General features: G+C 43.5%; 1 protein-coding gene across 6 annotated transcripts in view; it reads right to left on the reverse strand.

Moving 5' to 3' along the window:
• POU6F2 (POU class 6 homeobox 2) overlaps nt 1-16,842 on the reverse strand; it is a 513,474-nt gene that overhangs the window by 28,782 nt on the left and 467,850 nt on the right. The window lies entirely within an intron of this gene.

The raw sequence follows: 16,842 nt of genomic DNA on the forward strand, positions 1-16,842 counted from the left end.
TTTTTGTGCCACTTTCTTTTATTGTGAGCAACCTACTGGCTAAAAATAAATGACTTTGCAGTTTGCCTGAGAACTCCTCATAGAGATGAATAATAAAAATGTACAGAACAGTATGATCACATTGAAATATGTTGTTCTCGTAGTACCCAGCCCAAGTGTTCCCTATATACCTTGTGGTCCTAATGTTTATTTGCAAATGTTATTGATATCTATGGTAAATTGGTAACATGTATATTGTATCTGATGCTGCTTTCCCACTGCAGACCCGTTTTAGTTTACAGGTAATCTTAAATGGTATTTAGCATTCCCACTGCTGCAGATTACAGTTTCAAATGCCATTTAAGTACCATTCCCATTGCAGGTAAAACGTTTTAGCTCTTCAAAACGTTTAGTGCCTGTGACAATGGGTCAGGCCTGTCTTTCCTTGTTGATAGATATATATATAGATATATATATATATATATATATAGATCTATGTCTATATATATATATATATATTATATATATATATATATATAGATCTATATAGATATATATATATGTCTATATATATATATATATATATATATATATATATATATATATATATATATATATATATATATATATATATATATATATATATATATAGATCAAATACACTGTATCACTGCTTGTATCACACACCATTGTTTTGTCCTGACGACGGGGGAGACCCCGAAACGTAGACCAGTAGACAATAAATTTGTCCTACGTTCACCAGCTACAAGTCCCTGAGTGCCCTTCTTTCCTCATTTGTGTCTTTATGGGCTGCGAGGCCCCCAGGGTGGCACCAGGGCAAGTCACTTCTTTGGACTCATCATAAGTCCTGGGTGCCGATCTCTCGCTTGGATATTGTATGTGCTTGCTTTCCTGTTCCTTGGACCTAGCAACCACACAGACTCTGGCACCAGGCAAGTCCGTTACTCTTTCTCAGACCTGCTTACCTCCACCACTCACGAGGGATCATTCCTGCATTTTGTCGCAATTCCTCCCCCTAGGCTTAGGGGTCGAGGCAAGTGCAGCAGCTGTCGCTTCCTGCTTGCCCACGCTGGTTCCCTGACTGAGCATGTCAACTACTGCACCTGAGTTTCCAGCCGCTGCAGCATACGTCCTTCAATGTGACAATATAGATCATTATAGCTACTCTGAAGCCGAAGTGGAGGATATCCTGTACAAAGATTCTGCATTCGATGAAACAGTGATCAACACTAATGAAGACATCTACAATGAGCTGTTTTAATTTAAAAAAACGCGAATTGGACTTCCTTTACCACGGACGTACTTTGTCCGATTATTACAGAAGTAAGCAGATCCCCAGGGGGTTCAGGGTGCACAACACCCCTACCATAGGGAGGTACTCAGTCCCCTTCTGCAAAAAGTGGATTTCCATACTGAACAAGTGTTCTATGGACTTGATCCTATTAGTGATTGAGGAAACAAAAAAAGAACACTTGCTCACCACCACCAAAATCGACACCTTCGAAGCTACCAACCTACCAGCCTTAGTGGCAGATCCACAGACCAAGTGGCTTGAAAAACTCCAAAGCCAATTGGAGTCGTATAAAACAGAACTACTCCGGTTCAAAAAAGAAAAATTGAAAAAAGTTCAAACGGACTACGAACAGCACGCAGTGTACCCCTGGTTGAGCAATACCTCTAGGCTGCCCGCTCGAGGTAGACCCGGGGGACGCTTTAATCAACGGCAACGTCCGCAGCACTCAAGCACTTCGGGCAGTGAGACCGACTCCACTTACAGGCGAGGTCCCGCCACCACCCGCGGTCCAAGCCCTTTAGGGGTAATCACCAGGACCGGGGGCAAAACCGGCCAAAAAGACCAACTAGGCGAGGAGGTCAAAACCGTCGCCAAAACAAAGCGCAAGCCTCCCAGGGGAGCACGGACATAATCTTTAACATCTCATCCACCCCACTGACAGACCCAGAAATGCAGGTCCTCAGCCGGGGATTATCATTTGTTCCTACCAGACACCCAGACAGGTTTCGCTGGAAAGTGGACACATATAAGTTACACCGCAACCTTAAACTCAAGGAATTTTTTTCAAAACAGGCGCCAGTACCATCGGAGGATGCCCTACCACCAGCCATCAAAAACCTGGGTCCAAGATCAAGATTCGACCCCCAGTCTACAAATGCTTCTATTCGAACTTTCTCACGGCTGCTCGACACAGCACTCCCCGCCTCCCCCCCACAGGTATTTCCTAATCTTCCTCCAACAGAGCGATCAGCCCTCAAAGATCTGAGCCAGCGCACAGACATTATTATTCGCAGCGCGGACAAAGGGGGAGCAATAGTAGTGATGGACACCAGCTACTACAGGGGGGATTGCTATCGTCTCCTACAAGATGGCAATACGTATGAGAAACTTCGCGGGGATCCCACCCCCAAGTTCAAATCAATTTTGGACAAATTGCTGTCTACAGCAATGAAAGATGGCATTATTTCTGAGGTGGTCGGTAAAAAATTGTCCACAGCATTCCCGGTCACCCCTATTTTTTACACTATTCCCAAGCTACATAAGGACACACAGCGCCCTCCTGGCAGACCCATCATCTCTGCCAGGGGGTCGCTGTGTGAGCCTATTGCGGTCTACCTTGATACATATCTACAACCATGTATCCAAAGCCTCCCCACGTATTTGAGAGATTCTTCCTCTCTACTGGAAAAGTTTCTTGTCACGGTTCCTCAGATGCAAGATGTCACCCTAGCCACTCTAGACGTGACAAGTCTATATACCTGCATCCCACACGACGTTGGGTTACAGGCAGTGGCATCACTGATTACCGATAACCCACTGTTTCATGGTCCTACCATTAACTTCTTTATTGACTTACTGAGATACACTTTGTCACATAACTATTTTTATTTTGACGGCAGTTACTACCTGCAAAGGACGGGGTGTGCCATGGGATCCCCGGTAGCCCCGTCCTTTGCAAACGCCTATATGTGGCAGGTAGAAAAAGATCTTATTCTCAATAATGTCAGTGTGGCGCAGAATGTTGATCTCTACGTACGCTATATTGATGACCTCTTCCTGCTTTGGAAAGGTCCCATCCATCCTCTTGAAGAGCTAGTGACCAGCCAGAACGGGTCGGGTCACCCTGTTAAACTCACTTTAACCACCAGTACCACTTCTATAGCGTTCCTAGACATCTCCATCTCCATCTATGATGGTACTCTCCACACATCCCTCTATGTCAAACCCACCGACCGCAATACACTATTGCGGCACGACAGCTTCCACCCCCGCAACACTGTCAAGAGTTTACCCTACTCCCAGTTTCTCAGGGTTTGCAGGGTTACAGACACGGTGGAAGAGACTGAAAGACAACTTGACATTATGATTACTAAATTTGCGGACAGAGGGTACCCCCTAAAGGACCTCCAACAGGCCAAACACAAAGCCCTTATGCAAGACCGTCGAACCCTCATCATGAACACCTGTCCTAAGACCAAACAAGCCAGCATCCCCTGGGTCCATGAGTATAGTACCACGAGCAATATAACTTCCCGTAATGCCAAGCAATGGTGGGAAATAGTTAAGTCAGACCCAGACCTTCCCTTTTTTTAAAAATCCAAGCTCATGCCCAGCTACAAAAGAGGCCCTAATTTAAGAGATCTGCTCATCAAAACAGAAATCACTAATTTTGATACACCAACCCGTAACAGTAGAACTGGCAGAATAGGGTGTTTTAGATGCCTGGGGTGCACCACCTGCAGCTACCTAGTGAGCTGCAAAGAGATAGCCCATCCCTTCTCCGGCAAAAAGTTTAAAATCAAGTGGCCCCTGACATGCACCACGGACCACGTTATTTATGTTATTCAATGCCCGTGCGGGCTTAACTACGTCAGGAAAATCGATTGCGCCTTTAAGGTGCGCATGGCACAACATCGCAGTGCCATTAGGGCAGCTTTACAGTCTGGTAAAAGTGAGCAGCCGGTAGCACGGCACTTTGCCATGGCTAAGCACAATATGGCCATGCTTCGTTACAGAATTGTTGACCATGTCCCAGCCTCACTCAGAGGTGGGGACCGCTCCAAAAAACTCCTGCAATTGGAGTCCCAATGGATTTTTAAATTAGAGACGCTGACACCCAAAGGCCTTAATGACAGTTTGGGGTTACACAATTTTTTGTGAACCCCCATCCATGACGGTTCACAGACTGCCCACTCCACCACATTGAGTTGGCCACAGAGTTAATTTACAGACCCCACACCCTTTGTCTACATGCTTCAGTAGTTTTGAGTGCCCTTGTGTGCACCTCCTTCACTTACTGTGACACCTGCCAGTGGTTTACTCTGGTTCAGTCAGCTTCATGCCCGTTCACACCAGCCATATATATCCCTCTGGTGGGGGTTGATAGCCGGTTTGTGTACCATATGCAGCCGCTTGTATATGCTTTTTAATTCTGGCTTTATCTTTGCTGTAACAGCAAAGTTACTATAAGCCTCATTTTAATACGTTACATTGACACTTGTAATTTCCCATTTTCCCCACTAGATGTCAGCATGTCACCACGTTTTCTGTTTTTTCATATTTCACGAGTGAATACATCCTCTTATTTCGTTTTTGTTTATGGATGTATTATTTTGTACACATGCTGTCTAGGCTATTGTGTTATATTTTTACACAGTCATTGCATTGTTTTGCTTTATTATTCAGTATGCGCTGTTTCATTGTGCACTAAACTGTCTGTACCGCCCCCACAGCCCGCCCCACCCGCAGCGGGACCATGTACACCGCCATTGGTGTACAAGGTGTAAAAGGGGTATAACAGGACGGGGGCGGGGGGCAGCGGGGCGTACCGCCGGGCTGAAAGTGGTTAATCTTTCAGCCCGGCAGCGTACACACACGGAGATGATTGCTGAAAAAAATCAGCAATCATCTCTACCGTTTAAAGATGCATTCCCATTGCATCTTAAACGGTAGATTACCGTGCAAAACCCTGCTCTGAAAACGGGTTGAAATACCGTTTAACTTTAAACGGTATTTCAACTCTGGCGCTTTCCCACTGCAGCCTTAAACGGTATTTTGCCCTCAAAAATCGGCAAAATACCGTTTTAAGGCTGCAGTGGGAAAGGGGCATTACTGTAATCATTTAGTATAATAAAATTTAACCAGAAGGGTTAATGTTTTTTAACAAGTTCTACAATGTAAAATAAAGAATATTAGTCACAGATGTACTGTATTATGTGTACATTTAAAAGCAAGGCACCACAGGCACAGATTTGTGAGTTCACCTTTAATATCCTTAAATCATAATAAATGTTCAGATATTTTTTATAATGCATATGTAGTAGCTTTCTATATATACTTTTTTATTTTATTATTTATTTATATTTTTTTCATTTAAGGGCCAAAAAGGAAAATGTAATGGGTCATACACACATCTCTTAGATATTAAGCACAAATCACTTTGTGTGTACACCCTGTAGCAGTGATGGCTACCCTTGACAATTCAGCTGTTTTTGAACTACACATCCCAGCATGCCCTGCATCAGTGTTAGCATGGCCAAATAGTCTTTAGAACGTAAGCTCTAACGAGCAGGGCCCTCTCTCCTCATGTGCTTTTCTTAGAATATATCTCTGCCACTGTTATAATTGCATCAATGTCCACTGTTGCAACTGTCTTTTTTATTTACATGTACTTGTCCTAAGTTGCATTTGTACTGTAAATCACAATCTTTCTTGTATTGTTCTTTGCTCATCTATGTATTGTCAGGCGCTGCGGAACCCTTGTGGCGCCATATAAATAAATGATAATAATAAAAAATAATAAAATGTTGAAATATTGTATGTGTACATAATGGCACTAATCATTAATAATAATCAGTCTACATAAATATATATGTGCGTCTCTTAGCTATTATAAATTATTGCTATACTTTGCAGCAGTAGAAAATGCATTTAATGCTTTAGCCATTGCTTTTCTTTGTACGTCAAAAGATTGGTTACCATAGCAATGCCTCTTTGTTTACACCCTTGAGTGGTAATCAGAGAGGTGAAACGTGCTGACAAGGGGCACATCTAGGACCTCCTGCTGAAAAAGTCAAGGGGGAATTTCTATAAAAAGTAATGCTTGCCATTTACAGACTTCCTAAATGTTATGTTGCGATAAAGTAAAATATCACCAGAGAAGCTTTATTTTTCAGAAGAGAAGTTATAATCAATATTACAAGACACCAAGAGACACATAAGCTGTTCTTTTTCTGCTCTGATTGCAGTTCCATGACAAACAGTTTTTATGGAGTGAAAATAACTTAAGCTGAATGAACAATTACACTTGTGTACATTTATTTGTATTTACCCTTGTTTCTCTATCAAGATGCAGATTCATCATATACTGTACAGTAAGCTAAATGACTACATGATTCTATTAAAGTTCTATTTTTAATTTGCTGCTTTTCAAATGAAAAACACTGGTTTAATCTTGCAAACTTGGACAATGCATAAAACCTACATGACTCAGGATAGTATGTATCAGTCATTACATTTGGAATGCAGTACATCCTAAAAATCACAAAGGACACCTCTTCTGATAGTAGATGCCCTTTGGAATGATAGTAGGGATGGCCATTGTTGCCTTTGCCATCGATGGTTGCCTTCGATGGCAAAAGTGCAACTAACCATCGATAGTGTATAAATATTCAATGGATGATCATCAATGTTTTTATATATCAATGGTCATCCATTTTCTTTGATTGATTGGCCTGTAGGCCAATCAAAATGCCGGGTCGGGGCTTTGCGGGTACCGGGGTGGAGCTATGCTCCTTGTCCTGACACCTTGGGGAAAAAGCAAAAATTAAACTAATCCTTTAAGCTTGACATTGATGGTGGGAAACCATCTGGTTCTCCCCCATCGATGGCAAAACTATTCGACATTGTCCATAAACCATCAATAATTTCTAATCATTGATGATCGATAGCCATCCCTAGATGATAGGACTTGTGGGTTTATGACCCAGGAGTCCTTAGGTGAGATTTAATAGGATGAGAGATTCAGAAAGAGAGAGATTTGGTAAGAAATCTCCAGTTTTATTAAAGCGGCAATCATTTACACTTCAAAACCAAACAGGAGATTTCTCACCAAATCTCTCACTTTCTGATTCTCTCATCTTATTAAATCTCACCCCTTGTGTCCATATGTGGCTTTTGGCCAGTTCATCCACAAGCCATTAGTAACATTTGGTTCCTCTCAGGGAAGTATGAGAAAATAAGCCCATAGGTTTCTATAGGCAACACCATCTATAGATGAAACTGCCTATCAGGAACAAGAGCTGAAAGGTTTATCTTCTTGTTGCTTTATCAATATGGTTAATGCTGTGAAACCGCTGCAATTTTACTAATTATAACAGTGTTTAGTGGTTAGTACATCCTGTCCTCGTTTTCCTATTCATTGACATAGTATTCATGCTTTTCTTTGGCATGTTTGCTACATTGGAGTATAAAGGAACACAAAAACTGATGCAAGCACCGATTCTCACTCACCAACATGATCCGTTACATTCCGGCACTCACCGGAAATGTCAGAGAGAAATGCCACTGTAAATGCAACCTACTGTAATGTTTCCCATTTACAAACTAAACTTCCCAAGCTAACAGCCACACATTCACACAGCAGCTCGAATTCTACTTAACATACTGGATATTAATAACTGCCTTGTGTTTTTAGTTGAAAAATAAAATTAACCATTCCATGGATATATTTTAATGTTTGATTAGAAAAAGCTGGACTTCCCTAGTAACAATGGCTGATTTTGTTGGAGAGAGCTGTAGAACCATAGACTGTGACTTCTTCCGGACTTTGATGAATGAGAGTCAATGTATTTCAGCAGGACTCAGCATGAACAAAATTAATTTAGAAATGTGGAACCAGTAATCTGTAAACAGCTATCTTCATGACTGCCTAAGGGTTAACTAGATTTTCATATATGGACTCGCTCACCAAATGCAATTGGCTGACACTACAAGAGGTGCAACCCATCCCATCATCCACTTAATGATGCTTGGAAGATTTTTGCACACATAGAAATCATAAACTACACGATATATGATGATGATATATGATGAATAGAAGGTAATCCGCGACCCACTATTGCAATGCATCACTGCATACATATGGATTATTTTTAAATTAATTTGTACAAGCTCAAAAAGTTGGTAACAGAAAGCGAACTGATTGTACTGCAACTATATAAAACTATGAGATGGAGAATAAAACAAAAATTAGAGTCTGGATACCTTAAGAAGTTATTATGAAGGTGTAAACACAAATTATTATTTGCAGAATTGAAAGCAAATAATTAAATATTTTCTCAGCTGCACTACGCACTATGGGCCTGATTCCGGTTCTAATGGTGGCTGTGGCTCATGGCATAAAGTATTGACGTTCAGTATTTTGCACATTCCCCAGACCCGTACTGCACATGTGCACTATGGGGGTTATTCTGGTTTACTCCTTCTGGCAAATTCCTTCTAAGATGGACAAAACCATGTTCACTGCAGGTGGGGTAGATGTAACTTGTGCAGAGAGAATTAGATTTGGGTGGAGTTTTACTTCAAAGTGAGATCTATATTGCAGTGTAAAAATAAAGCAGCCAGTATTTACCCTGCACAGAAAAAAAATAACTCACCCAAATCTAATTCTCTCTACACATTTTACATCTGCCCCCCTCCAGTGCACATGGTTTTGTCCATCTAGGAAGGAATTTGCCAGAAGGAGTGAACCAGAATAACCCGCTATGTGTCCATGATGTCAGAAGCAGATTGGCTGCAGACTGTGAGTGACAATCTGCTCCTATTTGGGGATGGGGAAGGGCAGGGCCGGATTTGGGGGTCAGGCCGCCCCTAGGCACCACACTTTAGTCCCCCCCCTCCCCCCCAAGTACCTGGTCGGACCATCCCCGGCACTCAGTCCTGCAGTCAGGCTCAGCGCCTCCACTTGGCCGGTCAGCCTCTTCACCTGCTCCCGCAGCCGCTGTAGCCGCCGCAGCCTGTGCTGTGTGACCGCTGTCACTCCCCCTGTCATTCCCCTGCCTGCAGCAGTAGTGGTACGCACACCCAGCAGTGCCCCCTGACAGCCACACACAATCCTGTGCCTGCCCGAGGGGCAGCGGGGGAGGCCACTGGGACGCTGGATGAATGCTGGGGACCACCGGCGAAGCTCCTCTGCCTGTCCTCCTGACATGGGGCACCTGTTGCTGAGCAGGGCTACCGATGCCGGCAAGGAGGGAAGAGAGAAGTTAGAAGAAGGCAGAAGCAGGGATCAATGTATAACAGTACGCTCTGCCCCGCGATAAGCAACTCCCACAGGAGTGACAGCGCTCTGTGACGAGTGTGAGTGGGCTTCACGCGTGCGGTGCCCGGCGCTGGGGTGGCACAATCCCGGGCAGGGACGGGCAGGATGCCGGTGTTGGACACATGCTATAACCCGGCGGCTGTAAGGGGAGGCAGGAGCTGGGGGACGGGTCCTGGCTGCCTGCCGCCCTTAATTTGTGCCGCCCCTAGGCCCGTGCCTCGGGAGGGGGTGGTGACAGTTGCCAGTTACCAAAATGGAGGCATGTCTCAGAAGACAAATATTTGATTGCTGTTAGTGTTGGATTATTAAATTAATGTAGATCCTACAAAAAGGGTCAGGCAATAAAATCAAAACACGTGTCTTGTTGTATTTTTTAATACAGAATTTCCTGCTAGTTATCAATCAAAAGAATAATTTTACAATAGTTTCTAACAAATGATTGTAGACTTGTCATATTGTGATAGAAAACAACCATTTTTGTAATTAATAACATCAAATAGGGTACTTATGTATTATCTGGACTCCCATGTTAAATGCACCCCATTTTTTCATACCCCTACTATACAACTACGCATGGAGTTGATTTTATATAGTGTGGCGAGCGCAGCGAGCCACCGTGCCCAGGGCCGGTGCTAGGGTGTTTGGCGCCCTCCTGCGAAATATAAATTTGCGCCCTCACATACCTTTCGTGCCTCAAAGCAAAAAAGGCCTTGATCTCGCAAGAAGCATGACCACACTAGTGCCAACGTTTCATATTACACCTCAAAGTAGCACAATCTTATTCACATTACCTCATAGTAGTCTACATTATTCACATTACCACACACAGTAGTACCCCTTTCTCTTGTTAAGCTACACAGTGTTACCCGTTATACATAATGCCCACAGCACAGTAGTAGTGTGGAGAGAAAGAGTGAGCAATGAGGTGGGGATCTGGGCACATGTGAACATAGCAGCATGGGAAGTCAGAACCACATTCCACGACTGAAGCTCCATGCCTCCAAGTATGGACTAAGCAATAGGTGCTGAGTGGGAGCTGACAGTCAGCAAATACATGCAGGCAGGAGCAGGGGAGCAGGCCAAGCTCAGCACTCTTTAGTGCAGGAGCTGACTGGCAAATTTTATCTTGGGGCCAAAGCAAAATCACTGTCCCATAAGCAGCCCACAGATACATCCAGAGGCACACATGGATGAGAGAAGAGACACACATGACCAAAGGGAGTGGCAAACATGGGTTGTAGCAGAAGCAAACAAGGATAAGATCAATCAAAACAGGTGCAAAAATTGTGGATGAATTGGGAAAACAAAATAGGGGGAGAGAGAGTGATGAAGTGACAGCTACAGGCACACGGGATGGGGTGGATGGAGCAGACATGTACAGTTGGTTAGACAGCCAGCATGTAGGGGAAGAAAGTCAAATGTGGCATGTTGAGGAATTGATCATGGCAGTTGGGACCATGTGTGGCCTGGCTGGGATTGGAGCAGATGTAGACACAGCTGGTCTACATCTTTAGTTGCTAGTTATGCCTCCTCCAGTACTGTGCGGTCCTTGTCATTTATGCAAACTGCATATATATATATATATATATATATATATATATATATATATATATATATATATATATATATATATATGTATGTAGATGTAGGAAGCGTCACTCCAGGGCTTGTGAAACAATGTGATTTATTTGGTCAACGCTGTTTTGGGCATCAGCCCGCTATCAGGCTAAATGGCATTAACCAAATAAATCACATCGTTTCACCAGCCCTGGAGTGACGCTTCCTACATCTACATGCACTGGAGCTGGCACGCAGGCAAGCAGCGTGACCCCGATTATAACAACAGGGAGTGCCGGTCTACCAACCGATATGTATAGATAGAGAGAGATATATATATATATATATACAGGATTTATTTAGTGTCCATCCTAAGAGTGACTACTTAAGAGGGGGCATGGCCTTAAGATGATAGTAGCGGTAAGGCAGACTGGGGAAGGGATGTTGACACACATACATGCACATACAGACACTGATAGTCCCTGACACGCAGACACACAGACAGATACTGATACACTGACACAAAGATACACAAATGCTGACACACTTAGATGCTGACACTTTGGCAGACGCTAACACCTAGACACAAAGGTGTGGACACATGGACAGGAGCTGACATACGAGTACCGACAAATAGATGCTGACCTGTGGACAGACTGACATATAGACACGCTGCCACATTCTGAGATTGACACACAGACAGCCACTGACATAATAACACACATACGCTGTCACCCAGATTCTGGGACAATGACAAATGCAAAGACTGACAGATGTTGACACACAGACACTGACTCACAAATGTTGACACATGGACAGACTCTGGCACATGGACACTGACACACTGATAGATGGTGGACACTGACACACTGAAAGATGCTGACACAAGGACACAGATGCTGACACATGGGCAAATAGACAGAGGCTGGCAAGCTGACACTTAAATGCTGACACACAGTCAAACTAAAACATGGACCTGCATATATATATATATATATATATATATATATATATATATATAATATGTGTGTATATGTAATGAATACAATAAATAAATGGGTGCCTACCTGTGTGCACCCAGGTTGAGGGTAAGTACGGCAGGAAGTTCAGAGGTTTATGGGGCCCTGAGCTCGTTTCAGTAGCTGGGAGCGTGCCAGTGCCATGTTTGGGCAGAGGAGCCGGGGCACTCTGGCAGGCGGGGGAGATGAAGAGAGAGCGCAACGCCACTGCATATAGCAACGGGCGCACAAGAGTCCCGGGGAAAGCCAATCTGCAAGCTGAATGACACCGGGGCGGCTGTGATAGAGGGAGGGGGGAGAGCCGCTCTGCAAGCTGCCACAGCGGGGAATGACAACGGGCAGCTGTGAGAGAGGGGGGAGAGACGCTCTGCAAGCTGCCGCAGCGGGGAATGACAACGGGTGGCTCTGATAGATGAGGAAAGAGCCGCTCTGCAAGCTGCTGCAGCGCGCAGCAGGGAATGACAACAGGCGTCTGTGATAGAGGGGCGAAGCCGCGGCGAATGGCAATTGGCGGCCATGATAGAGGAGGAAAGCTATTCTGCAAGCTGCTGCCTGCGCTGCCTGTCATGCATTTTTACAGGGTCAAAGAAGCAGGGTCAGCAGAGGCGGGAGAGCGCCTCACCAGCGCGGCGCCTACCTGCTTTGCAGGTTCTGCTGAGTGGCTAGCGCCGGCCCTGACCGTGCCCGAAGCGCGGTGAGGTGGGGGGACGCGGTCTCATAAGAAAAACGGGAGTCCAGATATTACATAAGTACCTCAAATAGTGCTGTCAAAATAGTTTTCATCTTGAGATTTCAAAGAAAATAACCCTCATTACAAAACTCTGAAGGAAGCATACTGAACAGAGGAGAGGAACGTGGCACGTGATAGTGCTGATGTTATTCTCTTAGACTGTACTGTGAAGCAGAGGTCGACGTCATGCTAATCAGGAACCACTAGCTTATTTTGAAAAGTTTGAGACCTGTGCGGCACATTGTTTGATAAATATGGATTTGCATTGATATTGTATTGTCCTTAAGCTCTATGTATACAAGTGTCTGTCATCTGTTTGCTGTTAACATACTAAAACATCAACATATTTCCCAATAGTTAATTCCATGAGTTTCTGTGCGGTGCTATATTACTTATATGAGATAAAGTGTTAAAAATGGTAGTCATTTCTTGCTGTTTAAAGGGGATCACGACCATTTATACTCCACTTCGATGATGGTCTCTGGATCTCATCCTATAAATGGGGATGTAGTAATACTATCGACTAACAAAAAAAACAGCAATTAGAAGGGGCAGTCTGATGAACATGGCACTAATGTGACGTGCAGCTTTGCCATCATGTAAGATGTATTAAGTTGTAACTGACTGCAAGCTTGCAAAGTAGTCCCAATGTCCCTTGACTCTCACTAATAACTGAAGCCATAAATGAGTACAGTACATTAAGCAGTATTTTTGAAGACAAATGAAAAAGAGGCGCATGATCTAACACGGATCATACACAGTGATCTTTGTTTCTGCCTCTTCATACACCACGGTGCACTTTGCTATGTGAAGGCATCACAGGAGAGGCATGCATCTTGAAGTATAATGAGTAAAGAAAAGGCGCTAATGCTGAGATGAATGTATGTTGGCCATAATTGGAACTAAATTTATTCATCCTCATGCAGAGCTGTATGCAGCTTTGTGGTGCACTCCCCCCCCCCCCCCCCCCCCCCATATGCTTAGTATGCTAGTCTCCATAACTATCAGGGTGTACTTGCACCAGCCAATATATTGGTGCACATGATACACTTAAGCTGGTGCACACCATCTGAAAATGTGAGCCAATGACATAACAATACAATATATATTATTACCTGCTACATGTGACAGCACCATGTTAGCCATGGAATGATCCCATTGGATGTGCAGCACATCCAATGGGATTGTGTTATGAACCACGGCAGTGAACAGTGGATTGGGAATACCTATTATACAATGGTCATGGAGATTGGTTGAAAATACAATATTTGCTGATATTTTGCATAGTATGTACCCAGTTTTAGAAACTGTCATATTTGCATGTCTATCCAAATTTTTATAGCTTGCAATTCCATCTACGGGTTAAATTTAATAAGATAGGAGTTGTATTGAAGATGGGATGTTGCCAATAACCACCAATCAGATTCAATCTATTATCTAGTCCTCGAAAAGGTCCATGTTTTCCAAATCACATAGCCAGTGCAGAGCTGCAGTCATTACTAACTTTTTTCAAACTTGCTGCATTCATTCCTATTATAGATGCACAAGTTGCCTGAAAAACATGAACTGTTGGTAGATCAGGGTTGGGCAACATATGGCCTGGCCATGACCCAATCTTGACTGGCTGGCTGCCCCCACCAATGTACAATGATAAGCGGCCCGATGGGCTGAGCTGCTTGTCATTGTGCTACATACTCTGGGATTTTCTCAGCGGTGCCGCATAACTTTTGGAACCCCCCGCCGTGCTGACAAACAGCTGATTCTATTTGCTGAGAGCAGGTGTAAGCTACTCACATCGATATCCGGAAGCCGCCGCTGCTACAGCTAGAGCGGTCACTATCTCGTGCCGCTAGCTTGGAGCCGTAGCTTAGCAGGACTGGGAGGGGATAGAGGTCATTGGTGGGAGTGGCCTAAACTTCTGTGCACTGCACTCTGCCAGAGAGGAGGAGACAGAACACCAGGCTGCTGCTGTTCTGTGCCAGAGCTGCATGTGGAACTTTTGCCGGGAAGTCGTGTCTAAGAGACACCATGGTGAACTCAGACAGTGTATGCTTACTCTGTCTGTGGGAGATAGAGATGTGTGAAAATGAGGTGTGTTTGTGTGTGTGTGTGTGTGTGTGTGTGTGTGTGTGTGGGGGGGGGGGGTGTTTGCTGTGTGTGATAAGTGGGGGGGGTTGCTGTGTGTAATAAGCTGGGAGGGTGTTTACTGGTTTGCTGTTTGTGATAAGCGGTTGTCGGCAGTGGCAGAACAGAAGCTAAGGCAAGTTCCCCCTGTCTTTTTAAAGCATTTTTTTATTTAATTTCTCATTTTGCACTGCCATGGAACCTGTTGCTGCAGCAGCATGCCTGAAGGTGGAGGAACTACGTTACATTCGTCTGTGAGGTGCAGTCAGTAGGCTTACCCCCTGCTTGTTAATGTGAGGCTGTCTCCCAGCATGGCTGCAAATGGGAGACCTGTGTCACTTTACCGCCAGTGCCAGCCACAGGGCCTCATCTCTGTTAGATGAGTCAGTAGGGTAGGGTATATAGGGGGGGGGCAGGGTATAGAGGGGTCAGTGGTGTAGTGCCAGGTATGGAGGAGTCAGTAATGTGGCAGGTATAGAGGGGTCAGTAGTGTAGTGGTGGGTATAGAGTAGTCAGTAATGTGGCAGGCATAAAGGAGTCAGTAGTGGCGGGTATGGAGGAGTTAATAATGTGGAGGGTAAGTAAAGAATCAGCGGTGCACAAGACTCGATCACTGACAGCAACTGGGATGAACATAATTGTCATTAGGCACCCTTCCCCTCCCATCCCATCACAGAACTTTGCGTCATTCGGAGTGTCGCAATGTGAATGTGGGCGCATACCATGTGGGGTAATATGAATTTTGGCTCCTTTCGTATGCGTGATGTGAATTTTGGCTCATACTAGACGTTTATTGTTTTTATATATATATATATATATATATATATATATATATATAGGTAATTCTAATCCAGCGGCACTCTGAAGACTTTAGTTAGTCAAATAAAGAATACAATGGACTCAGTAGAGCTTTCAGCCAACGTTTCGGGAAGCAAATCCCTTTTTCAAGACATAAAGGGATTTGCTTCCCGAAACGTTGGCTGAAAGCTCTACTGAGTCCATTGAATTCTTTATTTGACTAACTAAAGTCTTCCGAGTGCCGCTGGATTACAATTACCTGCATTTTTTCTTTTGATAAAGAAAATTGAGGGCACCTGAAGCAGATGCTATGTTTGAGTGCGAGTGTCGGCTACATTGAAAAAAAAAAAAAAAAAAATATATATATATATATATATATATACAAAATACCAATGCGCAACGTCTCTGAAATAGATTTCTCTCTGTCCAGAAAGGAATATAGGTGCTGCTCAACTTCAATAGGGGCTTGCTCGAGCCTCAGAGGGTTAGGGTATGTGAAAAAAAAACAGAAGGAGCGCACCAAATGATTAAACATATCAAATTTAAACACAAACAAAATACTAAAAACAAATAAACAGCTCACATACATGTAAGTAAAAAGCTGTCAGCGTATCATCGTGCTGTACAACTTGTGTCCACATCAGTGCAACATGTAGGGGAACCAGAGCGGATATATATATATATATATATATATATATATCGTTTTTTGTAGTTCCGCACTCCCAGCCAACAATGTGAAATACAGGGGGTGCTCCTTTATGGCGACACAATGTGTCCCAATTTATAGCAAGGTAGGATAATCCAATAAGGGCACTCACCAGAGTTATGAAAAATGTATTTAAGGTACATTACCAATCAGACAATTGTCTGATTGGTAATGTACCTCAAATAAATTCTTCATAACTCTGGTGAGTGCCCTTATTGGATTATCCTACCTTGCTATATATATATATATATATATATATATATATATATATATATATATATATATATATATGTATATATATATATATATATGTATATATATATATATATATATATATATATATATATATATAAATGTATCTAATAGTTCCGCACCTATGGCAGCAGAGACACCACGGCGGTGCTCACTCCAAGGAATATATTTCCAAATAACAAAGAGAAGCAAAGAAGAGGGCACTCACCAATTTGTAGAGAAAACGTGAAAAAAGGTTTAATGCTTACATGACATGGCTAACATTTCGGTCCTTTGTCAAAGCCAAATACTTCACAAAAGAGGTCCTTCCACCATGAACAC

The sequence above is a fragment of the Crinia signifera genome, chromosome 5 (assembly GCF_055691185.1).
Source record: "Crinia signifera chromosome 5, ASM5569118v1, whole genome shotgun sequence".
Lineage (NCBI taxonomy): Eukaryota > Metazoa > Chordata > Amphibia > Anura > Myobatrachidae > Crinia > Crinia signifera.